We start from the raw sequence: 19544 nt of genomic DNA, 5'->3' as shown, positions 1-19544 counted from the left end.
AAGTTCAGCTCTCATAATGGTTTGTCTTAGCAAAGTTTCTTCTAGTGTCTGCGAATGGCTCCGCTCCTGCTTGACTGCCCTCTTGACTGCAGATTGGGGAATTAGGATTTCGACAGAACCCTTATTTCACCTTTTTATGTAGTTTGCTTCATTAGAGCCGATGAGGTAAGATGTACCACAAATGAAGGAACTAGAGATGTGACAGACGACCTGGTACAAATCTTGTAGGAGACAAGCTGAGTGTTTGATTGACAGATTTTCCTCTAATTTTGTGAAGCAAAGAGATTTTTCTTTATTAACAAGCGAGACAGATGGGCTCAAGTTTTATGGGCTTAGCATAGTTCTGCTCGTGTTTGGATGCCTTTCCCCTTTCTTTTTATAGAGAGTAAAGTGAGCCATCCCGGAGTGTGTGCTAGAGAAGCCAGGAGGTAACTGTTATGTAGGGTAATGCATAATAATATATATTCTCTCTGTAACACACACACATATGTAGTCTTGTTCAGATAGGGACTCATTATAGCCCAGGCTGCACTGATATTTGCTATTGTAGCCATGGCTGGTCTTGAACTTCCGATCCTTCTCCCTCTACTTCCCATGTATAGCCACATACTTAGTGTAAGCAGTACTTTCCCAATAGAGAAATCCAGCATATTATCACCCTGATGAGATTATCTGACATGGCTGCCAGTAATGGACCAGGGTATACCTTCTGAGGAAGCCTGAGGCAAGTGCAGCCTCTCCCCCACCATTCTCCCACAAAGAAGCTGGCCAGCATTTAATCTCAGGACTGTAGCCAGACAGGGTGCAGCTGTAGGCTGCTGAAACGGACTGAAGATCGTCAGTGTGATGAAAGACAAGAACAGAAGTTTAAGGCATGCAGCAGTGACTTGCAACGTGTAATTGTTCATTCTTTTTTGGATTGAAGCAAACAAAACTATGAGGAATATGGTAGGACTTAGTGGAAATGTACGTGTGTGTGTGTGTGTGTGTGTGTGTGTGTGTGTGTGTACATCTCATATAAGAGTTATTTTTCTTGGCCATGACTGATATGTAAGTATCTCAATAAGAGAACACTTTTACGCTATAGACGCTGAGTAGGTAGGAAGGATGTTTGAAGTTTATTTTCAGATGGGAAGGTAGAGCAATCTGAGAAAATCCAAGGAGGCAGCTGTTAGGAAACACCAACAATTGTTTGTTTCAGCGAGAAAGTCATGGGCATACATTCTATGCCTCCGTTCTGCATGTTTGAACTGTTTCATAACTAAACATTAAAAAACAAAGAAGCAAGCGTCGGGTCTAATCTCATGCACGATGAAAAGCTGAGGGACCAGACTCAAGGGAAGATGACGAAGGGTTGTCAGCTAGCACTGAACATTGATTGAAGCCGCAAAATATTCAAGGAAAAGGGAATATCTGGAAAAAAAAGATACAAGCTACCTACAAAAAGCACTTAGGCGATGTAGGATATCTTAAGATTAGGGATTCTTGCCCATTCCTGGTAAATTAATGGATAATTAACTTTGTCTTTGCATAAAAAGTAAAGGATATGACACAGAGAAGGTAAAAGTTGACTGTGGACTGTGATGTTGGGATGGCTTGGAAGCGGAGGCGGCTAACAGGCTATTAAGGAAGTCGCTGCATGGACTGTGTGAAGCCTCATCAGTGGTGACAAGAGCTTGCTCTTTCATGCTCAGTGCGCGTGCAGTGCTCTTTGCAGTGGGGGCTAAGGAAACTCAAATGGTCGATGAACTTGGGTGATGAGACACCAGAGTAATGAGAAGCTGAGCATCAGCGGGAGATTTGCCCCAAGGAAGCAGTGTATTTCCGGGACAGCTGCTAACCTGTTTGCTTAGCCAAATGCTTACGTAGCGGTGGTGCGTAGCCAGTCGCTCGGCTGCCGTTCATCTGCTCCATGAAGCTTCTTTCTCCTCTGTGAAGAACAGCAAACGTAAGTTGTCAGTTGGCTCATCTCAAGGTACCGATTGGGTGGGCTTGAGCCTGGACTGCTGAACCTGCATCCCCAATCCAGGGCATCAGTTATTTATTCCAGTATGTAACTTGTTAGAAAGTGTAAATGGGGTTATCAAGTCATTAGTGTTTACTTTATATATAACATGCTTGTAACAGGGTGTTTACTTTAAGGGACAGAAAAGGGTAAACAGGATACAGATCCCATCATCAGGGCATCTGTGTCCTGTTAAGTGAGATATAGACGTCTATAGGGCGTGGTCACCCTCTATCAAACACTATATATATGCCTCAACGTAGCGATGGGAAAACAATAGAGAATAATTAGAACCCTTAGCTATAGTAGCTGAGTTTTGGTTTTATTATTGCCAAAGTGAGAAACTCTTGCTTTTCTTCAGGCATGAGAAGTCATACCGAAGGGCTGTGGAAGGCACATACTTGACATTAAGAGGTTTTGTCAACAGGAGAGTGTTCATGTTGTGACCTATTCTTTCATACTTGAGACTCCTATCCAGAACCTGCACCACACCTGCCACCTTGTGGCAGTTTTAAGAATTACATAGGCTTCTATTGAAGATGAAACTGACCCTTACGTGTGGTTTGTCCCCTGAGACCTCCAAGACACTAGTGTGTGTCCTTGGGGTGTGAATGTTCAGATTTTCTCAAGTCTACCTCACCATAAACATTCTGACATATTTTATTACATATTTTATCACCAGTGGGTGGAATTCTCTCTAGCACCATTTATCTTTGTTTGCATAGAGGAATCATACTTCATCTACTTCTCCTTGGCTTGTTTTACTTGATAAAATCTATGCTGAAGCTTATTAAATATTTAAGACATCCTTTTAACCAGGCAGCTTGGGCCGCTGGTGGTTTGCAGTTCCACGTGATGGAAAGTGAAGGTGGAAGCAAGACAGGCAGTCCAAGTGAGAGGGCCACAGCCACAGCCTTGATTGCTTCGTGCCAGTAAGTCCCTCACTAAAGATAATTGTTCGTTTCCGACTAGCTTGATTTAAAGTGTTCAAACCACTGAGGTAGAAAAGGAAATGTCATTAGCATTTTAATGTTTATTTTCTGAGAGGGCTTGCGGTGTTTCCATTCCTTTAGGTATTTTCTGTGTTACAGTAAAAGTTTCTAGTTTTTCTTTTTAACGAAGAACTGGTGCATCTTGCAGCACTCAGCGCTACCTACAGCGCTGCTGTTGCGCCAGACACTTAAGGAAAAGGGTTTTTCTACCAGTGTGGGTGCTGAGAACGTGTGCAGTGAACATTTCAACGTTGATCTTTTTTTTTTTTTTTTTTTTTTTTAATGTCTCTCAGCTTTGCTGATTTTATTTTGTTTTATGAATAGTTTGGGGGCCCTTTTTCTGTAGGGAGTGAATGGTAACAGTTTTGTTTCCTGTCTTTCGCTGTGTAGTGCTAGTTCGTTTACACCGCAGTCTGCTGTAATCTGCCATTTTTAGGATCCAGTTTTTCTTGTTCCTGAGGAAGTTTTGTCATTCCATAGTGATCCTTTTTTCTCTGTTAGTGCATTCTAAAGCGTCACTAAGGGGAAGCATACTCTGATGGTTGTTAGAGGATGGAGAAGAGCTCCGTGGCAGTCAGGAAGAGAGTGTCATGATTTGTGAGTGACTCAAAGACAGTGAGCACCTATGCCAGGGAGCTGGGCGAGCAGGTCAGTGGGTAGAAAGCCGAGGTGACACATCAAGATATGGGCATTCTTGCTAAAAAGACCCGTAGGAGTTACAATGAAAACAAGCCATGCATGCGCACACCAAAGGAGGGAAGCGAGGCACTTGATCAGATGTCAAGATAGATCAGACTTAGAAGGTAAGAGGGGTCTAGGTAGGGCTGGGCTGTGCAGGCCTAGAGAGGACAGGAGGGACACAGGAGACTCAAAGTCAAGGGCTAGGCTAAAGGAGCCTGCCCAGTTAGATAGGTGGCCGAGAATGTGTTCAGCCTTGGGCTTGCTTATGTATGTGTGTTTATTCTGCTTGCAGTTAGGTGACTTCTAATACACCAGACTCTCATTATAGCAAATTTACTTTTATGACATTATTATGCATTTTCAAATTGATTTAACTGCTGTGGCCTTAAATGTTAGGTCATTTTCCTTGTTTAGACACTGTTGCCGAATTACATCTGTTCTTTCATCAACTATTATTCTTATGTCAATCTGCCTACTTGATAACATATGCTTTGTCACACAACACTATAGTAGAAATTATTGTTTTCTACAGTTGGTGTTTATCTTTATCCATGTAGTTACCAGAAACTTGTGCATAGACTTTTTCACCAGTCCCATTCTATGGTTGTTTTTCTTCCTCAACATGGCATTTGAGTTTAGTCTCCAGTGGACCACAGCAGGGTGCAGCTTTTACTTTTATTTTCCTGGTGGGAAAGGTAGATAGTTAAGCTTAAAGGGAATGGCTGACTCCCCTGGATTTGGAGGGATGGGTAGCCATGTTTAAATTTCAGTCTTTACCGCTTAAAGCCCAGGCTGTTGCAACACAAAAGCCTGTGTTCCTGAAGTTCAGAGACACTTTAATTCTTGCTTTCCTATGCTTGCTCCTCTGAGAGAGTGAATTGGATTGCTCTAACTAAGCACTTGGGCACAGACTTCCAGAAACTATAGGAGAAGTAGAGGGACACTCGCTTTAATATGACTGTGCTTCTGTCAGTGGGGAACAGACAGGACGCCCAGAGTTATTCAAGGACCATGAATCATATTAACCTTCATTTGAGGATTTTCAAATCCACCAACCTCCTCCGCTCCTGGGCACCAGTGAGGTGACAGCTTGCCTGGTAGTGACCAGTGCTCATTACTTTTCTATCCCTTAAGTAGCCTTCCTGGTGGAGTGGGTGCATTAGAAAGGAGCACTGTGCCCCCTTTAGAGTGCTGGAGCAAAGATCCCAAGAAGTAGCTGTGTACCCAGGAAGAGCTTAGGGCGCTGGGGCAGGCAGATGGGGCTTATCTCCTGGAGGAAGGCTCACATTCTGTCAGTCCACTGTGCAGGGAAACTGATCTCTCAGGAAGCCTTGGAACTGGACCAGCGATGGGGGGGGGGCTGCATGCTGGCCACTGGCTGCCCAGTCATGCATTGAAGTTGAACCCTACTCCCTTGTTAGGGCCCTGACGGTGGGCTTGAGGGTCCTCGGTCATCTCCTTTTCCCTCGTCCCTTTGCCATATGACAAACTTTATATTTGTAGACTTGGAACTTAAAATGTAATTGACTTTATATTTTTGATTTTTCTATCGTAAGTACTATAAGATACTAACATTTCTATGTGTCACAAATGAAAGTAAGACAGCGAAGGATCAGCGAGTCACTGCCACTTAGTGTGGGAAGCTCTTAAACCCTTCTCTCTGAGGAGAGAAGGCCATGTCTTGACAATGGAATAGTCAACTTGAAGGTTCTCTCTGGTTCTGACTCTTCTGGGAGTTAGAGCACAGTTCTGTGTGTTGCCATGGGAGCCCCACTTGTGTTTATTAAGCTGCTCTGTGTCATATTTGTCTGACAGAGGTGCGTTCTCACAGGCACCCTCGCCTTCTCCTTCCCCTGCTGCCCCTTTGCAGGGTTTGAACCTGGGACCTTCATGTTACTTACCTACATGAGCTGTCCTGCCGTGCGCAGCCCAGATCTTCCAAACTTCAGATACATCTTTAAAAAAAAAAAAAATCACAAATTATAATCCTGAATCCATCATTGACAAGTGTGATTAATTAAAATATCCCAGTTTACAGAAAATTGGGTCTCATTTTACCATTTAATTAAGAATGTCTTCGAAACTCTGATGATGAAACAGCTATTTTCTTTGGTGCCACTATTCCTTGGTGTGAGTGAGTCTGAGTTAGAACCGTGCACTTAAAGTGTTACTCTCCTCCACCACATTTGCTTTTTAAAATATAGACATATTAGTAAGAATCAGTATGAAAGTGTAAGCAGTTTGCTTGAATTGTTAACTGCTTTTATTTTCCTTACACGTGAAATTTCAGTCAGGAGCTTTATTTTACTGGGCTCTCAAGGTAAAACAGAATATATATTGTCAGCATCAGTCATTTTTTAAAAATTCATTTACTCAGAATTTCAGTAGATTATATGTGTTAAAGAAATTTCTGATAAGAACAAGTATGCATAGTCTAGTAGACACAGTGTTTTAGCAACGTTTGTGGAATAGTTTAAAATACATCCACAGGGGAGGATTACTAGGAACAGCTTTTTTGCCTACAGCAGTTGGATATGAATTAGAAGGTTGAGCTGCTAGGTATTATCTCTGAAAGAGAAATGTGCAGCAGTCTGCATCTACCCTTGGCAAGTTACCAAACCAATGCATCATGGCATTTTAATATAATTTTATTCTCATATCAGATTTGAAAATATTTTTAGCCGTGGAAAATTGCTTCCTCTGATTGACAAAATGATTTAACGAGGGTGTTTTAATGTTAGAAAATGCTTCTCCGCGCATGCGTGTGTGTATGCATGTGCGTATGTGTGTGTGCGCGTGTGTGTGTCCATGAGCTCAAACTATCATATCAACTTCAGTCTATACAGAAAGGCTTTATTAAACATCTTACAAGCATTACCTTCTCCATGAGCAGGTGTAGTAACTCTTCAAGGGGTTTGGAGTGTACTGTGGAAAGAAGCCATTTTCTCCTGCTTTGACAAGTGCTCAAACAGAAAGACCTTTATTTTGCTTTTGGTTCTTAATTTTGTTCGTTACAATAACCAAAGAAATAAGAACAAGAAGCCGTTTCATAAGGTGCCACAGCTCTCTGGTTCTCCCTATGTTTTAGGAAGCACAAGTTGGAGACCCATTTACTAAAAGATGTCTTACTGTGATTTTCAATCTGAAGTTATTTCCATTAACTTAGGATTTTTCTGGTTATTGTCTCCCAGCCCACAATAATCTTTCCTAGCTTTGGAGAATTTAAAGATTTTTTTTTCTACTCAAAATTCACGTGGAGACAGCTTGCAGATACAACCATAGACAGGATGAGTCTGGGTCTGAGAAATCAGTGGTGCGCCTTCCCACCTACCTGTTCACCTGCCCTCCTGCTCACCTGCCCTCCTCCCGTGCCCAGCTGCCCACTTGCTCACCTGTTCACCTGATTACCTGCCCACCTGTCCATTTGCCCACCTGCCCATTTGCCCACCTACTTACCTGCCGTCCTGACCACCTGCTGTCCTGTTTACCTGCCCACCTGCTCACCTGCTGTCCTGATCTCTTGCCCACCTACCCACCTGCTTACCTGCCGTCCTGCCCGTCCTGCTTACCTGCCATCCTGCTCACCTGCCCACCTGCTCACCTGCCCACCTGTCCACCTGCCCACCTGCTTACCTGCTGTCCCGTTCACCTGCCCACCTGCCCACCTGTCCACCTGCCCACCTGCTCACCTACCCATCTGTCCACCTGCCCACCTGCTTAACTGTTGTCCTCCTGTTTGCCTGCTGACCTGTTCACCTGCTCATCTGCCCCATGTTAAGAAAGCAAGTTCACAAACAGAAGAAAGTGCCTTCACTTATAGTCAGTTTAGGAAGAGTTCCTGGCTGTGATTGTTGAATCTGTCTGGGCTTCAAAATATACTTAAATATTTACTTAAATAAATCAAGGTGGAGCCGAGCATGGTGGCGCACGCCTTTCATCCCAGCACTCAGGAGGCAGAGGCAGGCGGGATCACCGTGAGTTCAAGGCCAGACTGGTCTACAAAGTGAGTCCAGGACAGCCAAGGCTACACAGAGAAACCCCATCTCCAAAAACCAAATAAATAAATTAACAAAATAAAATAAAGTAAATAAATAAATCAAGGTGGGGAATTTGGTACAGATATTGGTAAAAGTATATGGAAGAGATCAGCACATAATCAGAAGAGTGGTTGGATTGATTCTGCCTAAATGATTGTTTTAAGGAGCCTGGCCTTGAGGATGCATTTGAGTTACACGAGCTTTCTATAGAGCACTGCTGCCAGCGAAGGAGTATCTCAACTGTGTGTTCTTTGCATGTATATATGAGTCCTGTCGTGATGACACGTTCACTGGAGACTGTACAGTGATATCTACAATGTCATGTTTTCTTCAGTGAGCAGTGAGGTTTGTTTTACAAGGGCTTTCACAGTTTAAAAGAAATCTTCTCCACTTTCTCATCAACATTTCCCTCTCTGATTTTCCTTGTTGCAAATTAGTTTTAAATGCAATGATTACTGCTACTTAAAATCAAACTAATATTTACTGAAAAACAAAGAGCATCTTTGTACCAAGGAGTGGTGCTGCTGCGAGCTGACTTGGGAAGACGAGTAGCAGGGAATACGGGGAACTCAGGCCTAGCTGATCCATAGTGTGCCCTGTACTTTGTACAGATTTAGCTCACGAAACACCTTTAAAGAGCCTTCTGCTGCTGCTGCTGCAAGTGGGAAAAATTCCCTAAACAGCTTTTGAAAAATTATTGTTTGCAACACAAAAGATTGCAGGGGAAGCAAAACATGGGTTTCAAAATAATTATAATTCAAGTGTAGCCTTTTTAGTTCCTGAAGTGCCAGTGAAAATGATACAAATGGAGAGGAAGGGTATTTTAAGTGTAGGTAAATTAATGCCGATTGGAATAAGAATGTGTTTGTACGTGATTATCCTCTTGCTCATCCTACTAGCACTTGAGCGTGGAGGTGCCAGAGTTTTAAAGATAAATATAGCAGGCCCCCGTTCCGAGGGGCTGAGATTCTAGTAGGAAAAACACATTCTTAACAAATAATTAAAACTCATGAGGCTTTGCAACTCAGAAGATATGTTGGAGTATGCCAGGAGGCAGGTTAATCAACACAACCTCGGGTGGGAGTGGTGAGGTCAGACCTGTTTCAGAAGGAATTGTATCACAGCAGTAGCCTTAAGGATGAGGGCTGTTTCCGTTGAGGGCTGTTTCCCCTGCGGACTGAGGGAATGCAGGCCCAGGGGTGCGTGCCTGCGGGTGTGAGCTAGTGTGGTATCTGTTGGTTTTGCAGTGTCTGGTTTGAGGGTAAATAGTAGAAAGTGACTAGAGAGGGGAGGTCAGGCAGCTGATTACAGTGGTTTGGAGAGGTTTAGCAGTTCCCTCAGGAACTGTCCCGTAACTTCCGATTAACTGATAAGAGAACTTGGCTGGGTCTGTTTTTAGAAGCATAACTCATGTTGATATGTGGCATAGTTACTGGATAGAACAAAAGGTGAATGCTTTATCTTTTTTTTTCCATAAAAAATACCTTTTTTTACACTTTTTTTTTTTTTTTTTTTTTACAGTGGCTTGGGCATGGCTTGAGAGAAGTGTTGAGTGTCTCCTACAGTGGCATGGCCATGGTTTAGACTCTAGCATCATAAGCACTCACAGTGCAGGATTTCGGGGAAACAGATTTCAGGAAGTCTGTAGGGTCCAGCAGACAGTAGCCATTCTGACAGACGTTAAAGAAATCTGCCAAGCTGTCAGGTCTGTGTGGGGTGGGACACGAAGTCAGGAAACCAAGATGGCTTCACTCAGTTGGGAAGAACACTAGTCTGAGATGTGAAAGCCAAGTAGAACTTTTCCTGTGGGATTAAGGCGGTGTTCTGGAAGACAGAACTCTGCAGGAATACACTGCTTGGAAGAAGACAGCTACTGTTACTAGAGCACACAGTATAAGGGGGCAAAGTAGGAGAGGCAGCTGGCAGCCGGCCAGCCATCGGTGCTGAACGGAGCAATGGCATCAGGGTTTGGATAGGCAGAAGTGATACAGGGTTAAGGAAATGTGATGAAATAACAAGTCCAGGTAAGAGACACTAGTGTTTAAATTTAAGACGGAAATAGACAACATTGGGAGTGGGGAGTTGACCAGTTTGGCAGAAGATACAATTAATGATTACCTATGAGAAGTCAGAAGACGCAGCTACAGTCTCTTGTGTGTGTGTGACTGAGCAGTTGTCACACTGAATAAGAAGGGAAATCATCTTGATCTGGAGACAGATACACCCTGAAGTTTGTATCTGCCTTGCTACTAAGTTGTAGGGTATAGGAATTGAGGGATAAATTTGAGTTAGACATTAGGAAAATGTCAGTGTATGCATATGTGTGTGTAAATATATATATATATTCATTACTTGGTTGTCTGTGCTCTCAGGATCACAGTACGCGAGAGCCTAGATATGACTCTGAGAAACTCTGCTGAAAAGGGGTGGGCAAAGGAAGTAGACAGAATGAAGAAAATGGAAGTTTTCAGAACTTCAAGGAGATTCCAGTTACTTGAAACTGAAGGAAGAGACCATTTCAAGAAGGTGCCAGAAGCGTCAGGGTAACTATGAAGTGAGGACCCAGGGAGGCATGAAGGACTCAGCATCACCCCATCCAGAGTGGGAGACAGATCTTTAAAGTGAGAGAGACTTGGAGGTGTTCAGAGGCTGAGGCAAAGGAGACGTGAAACGGAGAGATGCATGAGCAAGGAGAAGCAGCATGGAGGTCGGGATGCTGAGAGCATACTGGCCTGGTGGCCCTTACCGTTCTTTGAAGCTAATCAGGTTTTGACTTAAAAGCCTGAGGCTGAGAAGGATTTGTCTTGGGCTCTGGTGTGGGGAGCTGCAAGGGAGCCGTGGAGCAGAGTGCAGGGCTGCTGAGTGGCTTTGAGCTTGGAAGGCAGAAGTCTACAGTGGCCCCAGCCCACACCAACATCGCGTCTCCTCCAGCAGAGCTCAGCAGCTGCTGCTGAGAACTCAGGAAACGTTTATTGAAACAGAAACTGAAGGTGCTGTGAATCAGGGTTGTATAAGACAGCTATCAGATCTCATCAATTCCGATTTGTAGATGACAGAATAGATGGAAAATGCGCTATCTCTAAACAGACATAATGTGTTTACTACTTGGAGTATTCTTAGGCACCTCAGTATTATACCCCAAAAACACATAGGCACCTGCTTCTCTCCTGCCACACCATGAGCCTTATGTATGTAATGCTGCACACCATCAATACCTAGGCACCTGTCTCTTTTCCACCATACACATATGCCAATGTATGAGGTGCGAGTCAATCTCCCAGTGCCTGTTTTATGCCTGGAAACTTCTTTGTTTCTAGTGTGTCATTTCGTTTCAAGATTTCTCAGTTGGAAGGGAGCGCATGCTCATTCTTCATAAGCTGAGAAACTTGAGGCAGTTCTTACCTTAGTTTCTGCTGCTTATGTGACCCCTCTGTAGAAATTTGCACTGAGATGTTTTTCCCCTTTTGCACGGTCAACTTGATGCTCTCTTTCTGTCCATTACTGTAACCGTTTCCGTTCCTTACACGCATCCCAGTTTTCACAGCAGTTTATGGTTCTTTCTGTATGCTTTTAGGCTCCATCAGGACAAGCAATGAGTTCTTCTCGTTAACTTTGTTTTTAATTCCATCCATTTGTCTGCTGAAAATCATAACCAAGTAAGTGGTAGGTAGATCTAAAGTGACTTATTCCAAACATAAAGAAGTGATAAAATAACTTCTGATTCTGAAGACGATGAGTAAGCCCGAGGAGAAAACACACTTTTTTAGCTGTCCCCATTTTGTCATCTGTGGTGTCCTATAGTTCCAGTTCAAGGGGAGATGTTTACTTGTCTGTTTGAAAGCAGACCCATTTATTTTAGTCATTAGGATAGCATTGGAATGTGTGTTCCACACCCGATCTAAAAGCCAACACAAAAATCTTTCACTAAGTTTACTTACTGATGGATCAAGAAAATTGATACTCCTAAGTTCTAAAAATATTCTTAATAATTAATTTTTTCTTAAAAGAAACAGAAAATATCCGAAAATATTCACGACTTAAAGTGGATTTGGTGACACGCGCTTGTAGTCCCAGCATTAGGCAAGCAGAGGAAGGAATATTGCTGCAAGCTCTAGGCCAGCCTGGTCTACACAGTGAGTCTCAGGCCAGCTGTGCTGCGTAGTGAGAGCCTGTCTGTGCTATAGAAACAAAACAAGCATTATATGTACATACTCTTGCTTTACAGTTTTGTTTCTAATTGAAGCACACCATAGTTGTTAAATAATTTTAGCAGAGTCAGTGGCCACAGTGCAAGGTGACCATCTTATTTTTTTAGCATAGAGTTGCCCAAACCGGAGCAGTGAAATACAATTAGGAAGGAGCCTTAGATTCCTCACATCACCCTCACCTTACCTGAAGGTGGAAAACAGAACACGTGGAACATGCGATTATAAAATAGACTTTACACTGAAATCGCAGCCACCAGAGGCGCCTCTCTGTACCACCCAGCCAGTTTGTTTCCCTTAACAGCTTTTGACAGTTAGTTTCCCCGGCAATTGGTGCTTATTGGCTGGTTTTGTGTAGAGAAGTTATGCCTTTTCAGCACTTGGCCTACGCGTGTATGTGTAGTTGTTTGTATGCTTGCATATGTTCCTGTGTGTGTCGTTGTACGTATGCTTGCATGTGTATAGCCACTGATGGCACTTGGTTCTAAAATGGGACATTGCTTAGTCCATTTTTTTTAGTGTCACATTGACTGATTTTTATGTTTTCCAAGATGTACAGATTTTAATCTTTTCTGTGTAAGGTCAGTGTTTGCTCCTGTTCTCTAAATGTCTTATGAAGGGAGGTGAAATCGGTGTGTAAACAGTTCCTTGGGCAGTACATATTTGTATTCACATTAAAGCCCATGAGGGATCAGCCAGACTTGGTAAGAGTCGGCCAGTGATTGAGGCTCCCCGGAGCACCAGGCATGCTGTTTGCAGGGGTGACGTACACCCCTCACCCGACCTCGCTAAACTCCTGTTAGTTTGAAGCCGACCCTCACTTAGTGAACTTCACAAGAATTACTGAATGGTATCTTCTCCTGACCGCAAACCTGTCCTTTCGAGTTAGCGTCTTCAAGTTAACTTTGCATTTATAAATGTCAACATTCTGAAAACTGTTTTGAGGAATTACACAAAAGAAGCACAAATGTTCTAGGAAAAAAAAATAGGATTAACTCAAATATCAAGTAATAAGCAGTCATAAAGCTTCAAAAACAGATTTGTGCCTATGTGTGAGTAGGTGTGCACATCCATGTGCCTGTGTATGGGTAGGCGGGCATATGTCTACATCTGTGTGAGTAGGTGTGCACATCTATAAGTATGGGTAGGTGTGCAGATTCCTGTGTGTGTGTGTGTGTGTGTGTGTGGTGTGCGCATAGTTGGGCATATATCTGTGCATTTGTCAGTGACTGTGAACATCTATAAGCATGAGTGTGGTGTGTAGGTGTGCACATACATGTGCCTGAGTGTGGAGTCCAGAGGAGACCTTTGGGTGTTGTAGTGGGTACTTTTATGTCATCTCCACAGAAGCTGGAGTTCTGGCTGTAGACAAATCTTCAGGACACTTTCTTCATTAGTGATTGATGTCCGGGTACCCAGCCCACGGTTGGCGGGGCAATCCTGTGCTGACGGTCCTGGGTCCTATAAGAACCAAGCTGAACAAGCCATGGGGAGCGAGTAGCTAAGCAGCACCTTTCATGACCTCTGCATCAGCTCCTGCTTCCAGGCTCCTGCCCAGTTTGAGCTCCTGCTTTGGTTTCAGTGGTCTGTGTCTCAAGATACGTGAACCAAATAAATCCTTGCCTTGCTGAACGAACTGCTTTGTTCATGGCGTTTCGTTGATGACTTCACCAAGAGCAACCCTGACTAAGACTGCATGGCATCTTCAGTGAACCTGGAGCTTATGGTAGCACTGACCCTTTGTCCTTGTCCTTTCCAGGTGTGGGTTTCAGGTGTGTGTGGCCATGGCCAGCTGTTGTGTGGGTCCTGGGGATCCATCTCAGGTCCCCAGGTGCAGGTTACAGGTGTGTGTAGCCATGGCCAGCTGTTATGTGGGTCCTGGGGATCCAGCTCAGGTCCTCAGGTGCAGGTTACAGGTGTGTGTGGCCATGGCCAGCTGTTGTTTAGGTCCTGAGGATCCAGCTCAGGTCCTCAGGTGCAGGTTACAGATGTGTGTGTCCATGGCCAACTGTTGTGTGGGTCCTGGGGATCCAGTTCAGGTCATCAGGTGCAGGTTACAGGTGTGTGTGGCATGGCCAGCTGTTGTGTGGGTCCTGGGGATCGACCTCAGGTCACCAGGTGCAGGTTACAGGTGTGTGTGGCCATGGCCAGCTGTTGTGTGGGTCCTGGGGATCCAGTTCAGGTCCCCAGGTGCAAGTTACAGGTATGTTTGGCCATGGCCAGGTGTTGTGTGGGTTCTGTGGATCCATCTCAGGTCCTCAGATGCAGGTGACAGGTGTGTGTCATGGCCAGGTGTTGTGTGGGTCCTGGGGATCCATCTCAGGTCCTCAGGTGCAGGTGACAGGTGTGTGGCCATGGCCAGCTGTTGTGTGGGTCCTGGGGATCCAGCTCAGGTCCTCAGGTACAGGTCACAGGTGTGTGTGGCCATGGCCAGCTGTTGTGTGGGTCCTGGGGATCCCATCTCAGGTCCTCAGGTGCAGGTTACAGGTGTGTGTGTCCATGGCCAGCTGTTATGTGGGTCCTGGGGATCCAGCTCAGGACCTCAGGTGCAGGTGACAGGTGTGTGTGGCCATGGCCAGCTGTTGTGTAGGTCCTGAGGATCCATCTCAGTTCCTCAGGTGCAGGTTACAGGTGTGTGTGGCATGGCCAGCTGTTGTGTGGTTCCTGGGGATCCATCTCAGGTCCCCAGGTGCAGGTTACAGGTGTGTGTAGCCGTCGCCAGCTGTTGTGTGGGTCCTGGGGATCCATCTCCGGTCCTCAGGTGCAGGTGACAGGTGTGTGTAGCCATGGCCAGCTGTTATGTGGGTCCTGGGGAACCTGTAGCCATGGCCAGCTGTTATGTGGGTCCTGGGGAATCCAGCTCAGGTCCTCAGGTGCAGGTTACAGGTGTATGTGTCATGACCAGCTGTTGTGTGGGTCCTGGGGATCCAGCTCAGGTCTCCAGGTGCAGGTTACAGGTGTGTGTGGCCATGGCCAGCTGTTGTGTGGGTCCTGGGGATCCATCTCAGGTCCTCAGGTGCAGGTTACAGGTGTGTGTGGCATGACCAGCTGTTGTGTGGGTCCTGAGGATCCATCTCAGATCCTCAGGTGCAGGTGACAGGTGTGTGTGTGTGGCCATGGCCCAGCTGTTGTGTGGGTCCTGGGGATCCATCTCAGGTCCTCAGGTGCAGGTTACAGGTGTGTGTGGCCATGGCCAGGTGTTGTGTGGGTCCTGGTGATCCATCTCTGGTTCTCATCCTCATACGGCAAGGACGCTGACTCACCAAGACATCTCCCCAGACCCATAAGTAGTTTGTTTGTGTGACTGTAATTACATTTTTTCTTTCTTTCCTTCTCCATATGCTCCCAAATACCTCACCTCACTCTCCTTCAAATTCACAGCCTCTTTTTTCACCATTTTTTTATTGCACACATATATGCATATACATATATTCCTAAACATTACCCATTCAGTCTGGACAATATTACTTGTACGCATGTTTTCAGGGCTGACTATTAGGAGCTAGACAGCCCAATGGTGTGTTCTTCTCTGGGCAGACCACCTTCCGTACACAACTTTCCTCAGTTGCCTCTTACAGAGAAGGAAGGTAGAAGGATTGTTGGAGCCAGAGGAAGAGGGCGTTTGCTGTGAGGTTGCGTAATGACGTCATAGATGCATGGTGTCAGAATCTACACTCAGAAAGTCAGCAGCTTGGCTGCCCATGCGGGAGCTGAGGAAGCACCAAACCATAAACAGCTTTAGCAATGTCTGGGTTCATCCTGGACACGCCATGCCTGGACCATCATTAGTCAGGCACAGGCCGTTTGGCTGTATGCTCTCCACTTCCCACTGGAGCAGCGCGGAGTGTGGTGATCTTCTCCCCAGTGTTTGACTCCACTTATCAGAGGGATAATCTAAAAAATAAACGTACGTGTGAACATCCTGACGTTTACTGTAAGGACAAAATGCATCACTGAAATGTCTGTCTGGCAACTTTGCCTTTTAAACTTCCACCAGGACTTCGGTGTGCAGTGCAGACTTTGTAAGCACAGTGCATTTTCCAAAGCAGATAATTGTTGGGCAGTGATAAGCTCTGGAATAATGAAGTAATCTCATCGCTGTGTACTTATCATCTCCGGCAGCTTTCTGTAGCGTGCGTGCCACCCTCCTCTCATGCTTGGTTACTGGCAGGTGACCATGCCGCTGTGTGAGGGCACACGGGTTGTGGGTCCTGTATCTGAGGAGATAAGTAGCACGTTACCACATGGAGGCGGAGAGCAAGGAGCAGGTTCTTCCATCTTTGCAAAAGAGAGCACTGCTCGATCCTCAGACTCCATCACTGTAAAAAAATCCAGCCTTAGGTTGCCAACACCTGCTATATACCACACACACACACACACACACACACACACACACACACACACACACAAGCAATTTCCATAGAGTAAAACTAAGTATTTTTTGGGTGAGATTACACTGAAAACTATTAATCCCCTCCTTTAAAATGAAAAGTCATTTCAAGAGCTTTCCTGATTAGCCTTGTATTCGGTCTGTAGAAATTTCAAGTTGAAGCATCTTCACAACACTACAGAGAGACTTGTGATGACTCTGGCTTTTAGCTGTTATTACCCGTGGTTTAAAAGATTAGATGGTATTATTGAGGATCACAATTAGTTTCCTAGAGAGTAGGTGAACGCTGCCGTCTCTCCCTGCCTGGTCCCATCTATTTGCGTCAGGTAGGGAAGGGACCGGCTGACCAAGGGCGGGTTCCTACCCAAGACCAGCCTGGTGAGTGAAAGGTCAGCTACAGGAGGTGACTCACTGCCATGTGCACACTGGGAGTCCCAGCCTCAAAAGGACAAGTCTGAAGAGCAGCACACTGGACATTCCTAGGAGGCGACACATTGGCAGCTACACTCCCAAAGAGTTCTCCCACCACACTTGTTTACCTCTCGTGTGACCCTGGGAAGGGATGCGACCTGCTGGTTTCCCGAGCCTCCTCTCCCCTCCATGAGGGAACACTCTGAGGGCAGATCTCGTGGGTGATCACAGCTGCTCTGATTCAAGTCAGAAATGGCTGTGTCTGACCCAAAGGAAACAGCTGCTCAGCTTCGCTTCCAGCCACACTTTGAAAGGAATTAACAAATGACAACCTAGTTTCAAAATAATGTCACCAGTATCTTAGACTTATTAAATAGTTCTCTTTATTATTATGGAAGCATGAGTTTCCCCGAGTATTTACACCGCGGCCCAGCAGTAACCATTCGGAGCCCCACAGCTGAGCTACGTTCTCAAGACTAGTTTAATCTCGCTGCCATTCTTTCTTCTAAGGATTCAGTGTTATATGTCAACATTAACAGTGTGAGGATGAAGAGATGACCACCGCACAGCACGTGGCGCGTTCATATGACGTAGCGATCACTCATTCATAACTGCCAATCCTCTCCTTAATACTTTCCATGGCTCAAAAGAACTGTCCTGGAGGTGTTGGTTTCTGGATGATGGTGTGAGAGGAAGTAGTTAATATTTTAGACTTTACCTCGTTAAGTCTGTGATATTTCCTAAAATATTTATGTAAAAGCTCATTTCTAATGGAAGATCAGAGATGTGCCACTTATCACAGAAATTAGAGCAACTCATTGAAAAATAGCTGTGTGGACCTTCTGCTCTGTGACTCAGCACCCATATTTCATGTTTGGGCAGGAGAGAGATGCCAGATACAAATAGTATCAATTTATAACAAAGGATTTTTATCTATTTTTCCCTTGTCTTTTTTTTTTTTTCTCTCTCTCTCTGAACTCCCATGTATAGCCCAGATTGGCTCAAGTTCTTGGTGTCTACACAGTGTGATAGTTATGAAAGAAAGATTCTGAAAAAAAATATCTAGATTTGTTCACTTCACTGCTGATAAGAACTTAAGATATTTAGGGGAGCACTAAATCTCTTGCAAACCTGGCTCTAATTCTAAGGGTGTTGTTAAGGCCATTTTTCACCAGGATCCAGATGCTTGCAGCATCCTTACCCTTTTAAATGTAAAGGTTAAATGCCCGGGAACGAAGACAGCACACCGTGCATCAGCACTCCCTCGGCTCCCTTCTAGACTTCCTCTTACTTCTCCTCATGAAATAAGCTCTCACAATTTTTGTTGTTGTTGTTGTTAAATGTGAAAAAATGGACTGTCCCAACGCCTTCAGAGCCACACCCTACACTCCCCTTCCAAACCTGTACTAACTTTTATGGACAGCTTCGTGGACAGCTTCATGTCAAAGCTGTGAGGCAACAATACCCGTAGATGCTCACTCTTTCCCTGGTCCATCTGTCACTGCATATATAGACATATTACCCCTCTGAGTTTGTATGGTCATGGTCACAAGGATTTATTTTAGCCCAGAAAAAAATAGCCGCAGCACTACCTGCTTAAACGTATGGTGATAGAGATCTGTTCAGATGAAGATACTACTATTTAAATGTAAACGCATTAAACTGAATTCATGGCCTTTTATGGGCGGGGTCAGTGTGAGGAGTTTGTAGGCAAGAGGAAATGTGGGAAAAGCTTAGAGTAGCAAAAGTGCAGGACAAGGTAGTGTGACCCAAGGTCCCCAGAAGAGGAGCTGCAGAGCCTTGATGACTTCGGGAGCCAGGGGGTTGTTCGAAGCGGGTCACCAACAAATGCATCAGTGTCGTGAACATGCTAGCATATGAGCGTCGTCTTCACGCACAGCTTGGGAGTTTTCTCCTGTCACTGTGTCGTCCCCTGGGGAAACATGCTGGCACAGTTGTGCTGTCCCTCTCCTTCTCCATACTGTGTGTGGCGTTCCCTGGAAAGAAAGCTGCAGCCATCAGGTCAGGTGTGTGGTGTGAGGGGGAATTAGTTGCATTTTTTAAAAATGTGTCATTTCTAAAATTACATCTGCTTGTTGTTTAAAAATGTATGAGTGGAAGTAAAAAGACAGAATTTATAAAATTATAAACCAGAAAAAGGTAAGAGAGAGTTATTTTCATTGTAAAACAATCTCATAATACAAAAGAAGCTTTACTTGGGGGGGGGGCTATTGGATTTTCTGTATTCGCCAGTACATACATGTTAATATATTTTGATTTGAAATGTACGAATTTATTAGTTTCTTTCCTCTTTCATATAGTTTGCCTCTAACTGATTATTATGCTCATATTTTGCCATTAACACAATCTTGAGAATTACTATTTATTTTTTGGTGTTTTGGGCTGATCAGTACAGTGTTTCTGCATCTTCAGAAGAGCTAACAAGGGTAGCCACTGTCCAGCATAGCCTTCCTGACCGTGTTTAATTCTGTCGTAGAGCAGCGGCTGGGGATGGAGAGCAGTAGTGGGTGCTTGTCTACTATACAGAAAGTCCTGGGTTCTAGACGGTTCTAGACAGGGCTCATCCCCAATGCCCTGCAGTACTGTAGCAATAGAAATGATTTTTAAAAACTTATATCGCTCAAGGCTTAAGGTGTATTGCGTTATTAGGGCACCTGTATTTACTAAGTTTCTGCTACATGTTGGAATTTTGCAATACATGTCAATGCCACCTCAATTCAACTTATGAAAGAGGAAAAGGGAACATAAGAACGTAAGTACACTAAAGGCTTTACAGCCAGTAAGAGGAAAATTTAATCTTAA

General features: G+C 44.6%; 1 protein-coding gene and 1 long non-coding RNA gene across 2 annotated transcripts in view; both read left to right on the top strand.

Moving 5' to 3' along the window:
• Fbxl17 (F-box and leucine rich repeat protein 17) overlaps nucleotides 1–19544 on the top strand; it is a 432200-nt gene that overhangs the window by 176871 nt on the left and 235785 nt on the right. The gene's annotated exons all lie outside the window — the stretch shown is intronic.
• LOC127196599 (uncharacterized) lies at nucleotides 13739–14979 on the top strand. The gene is made up of 3 exons (XR_007831496.1): nucleotides 13739–13838; nucleotides 14265–14321; nucleotides 14865–14979. It is a non-coding gene; the product is annotated as an uncharacterized LOC127196599 (long non-coding RNA).

This window comes from Acomys russatus, chromosome 12 (assembly GCF_903995435.1).
Source record: "Acomys russatus chromosome 12, mAcoRus1.1, whole genome shotgun sequence".
In the NCBI taxonomy this organism is placed as follows: domain Eukaryota; kingdom Metazoa; phylum Chordata; class Mammalia; order Rodentia; family Muridae; genus Acomys; species Acomys russatus.
The sequence above is the reverse complement of the archived record's forward strand: the minus strand, read 5'-3'. Positions and strand labels throughout refer to the sequence as shown.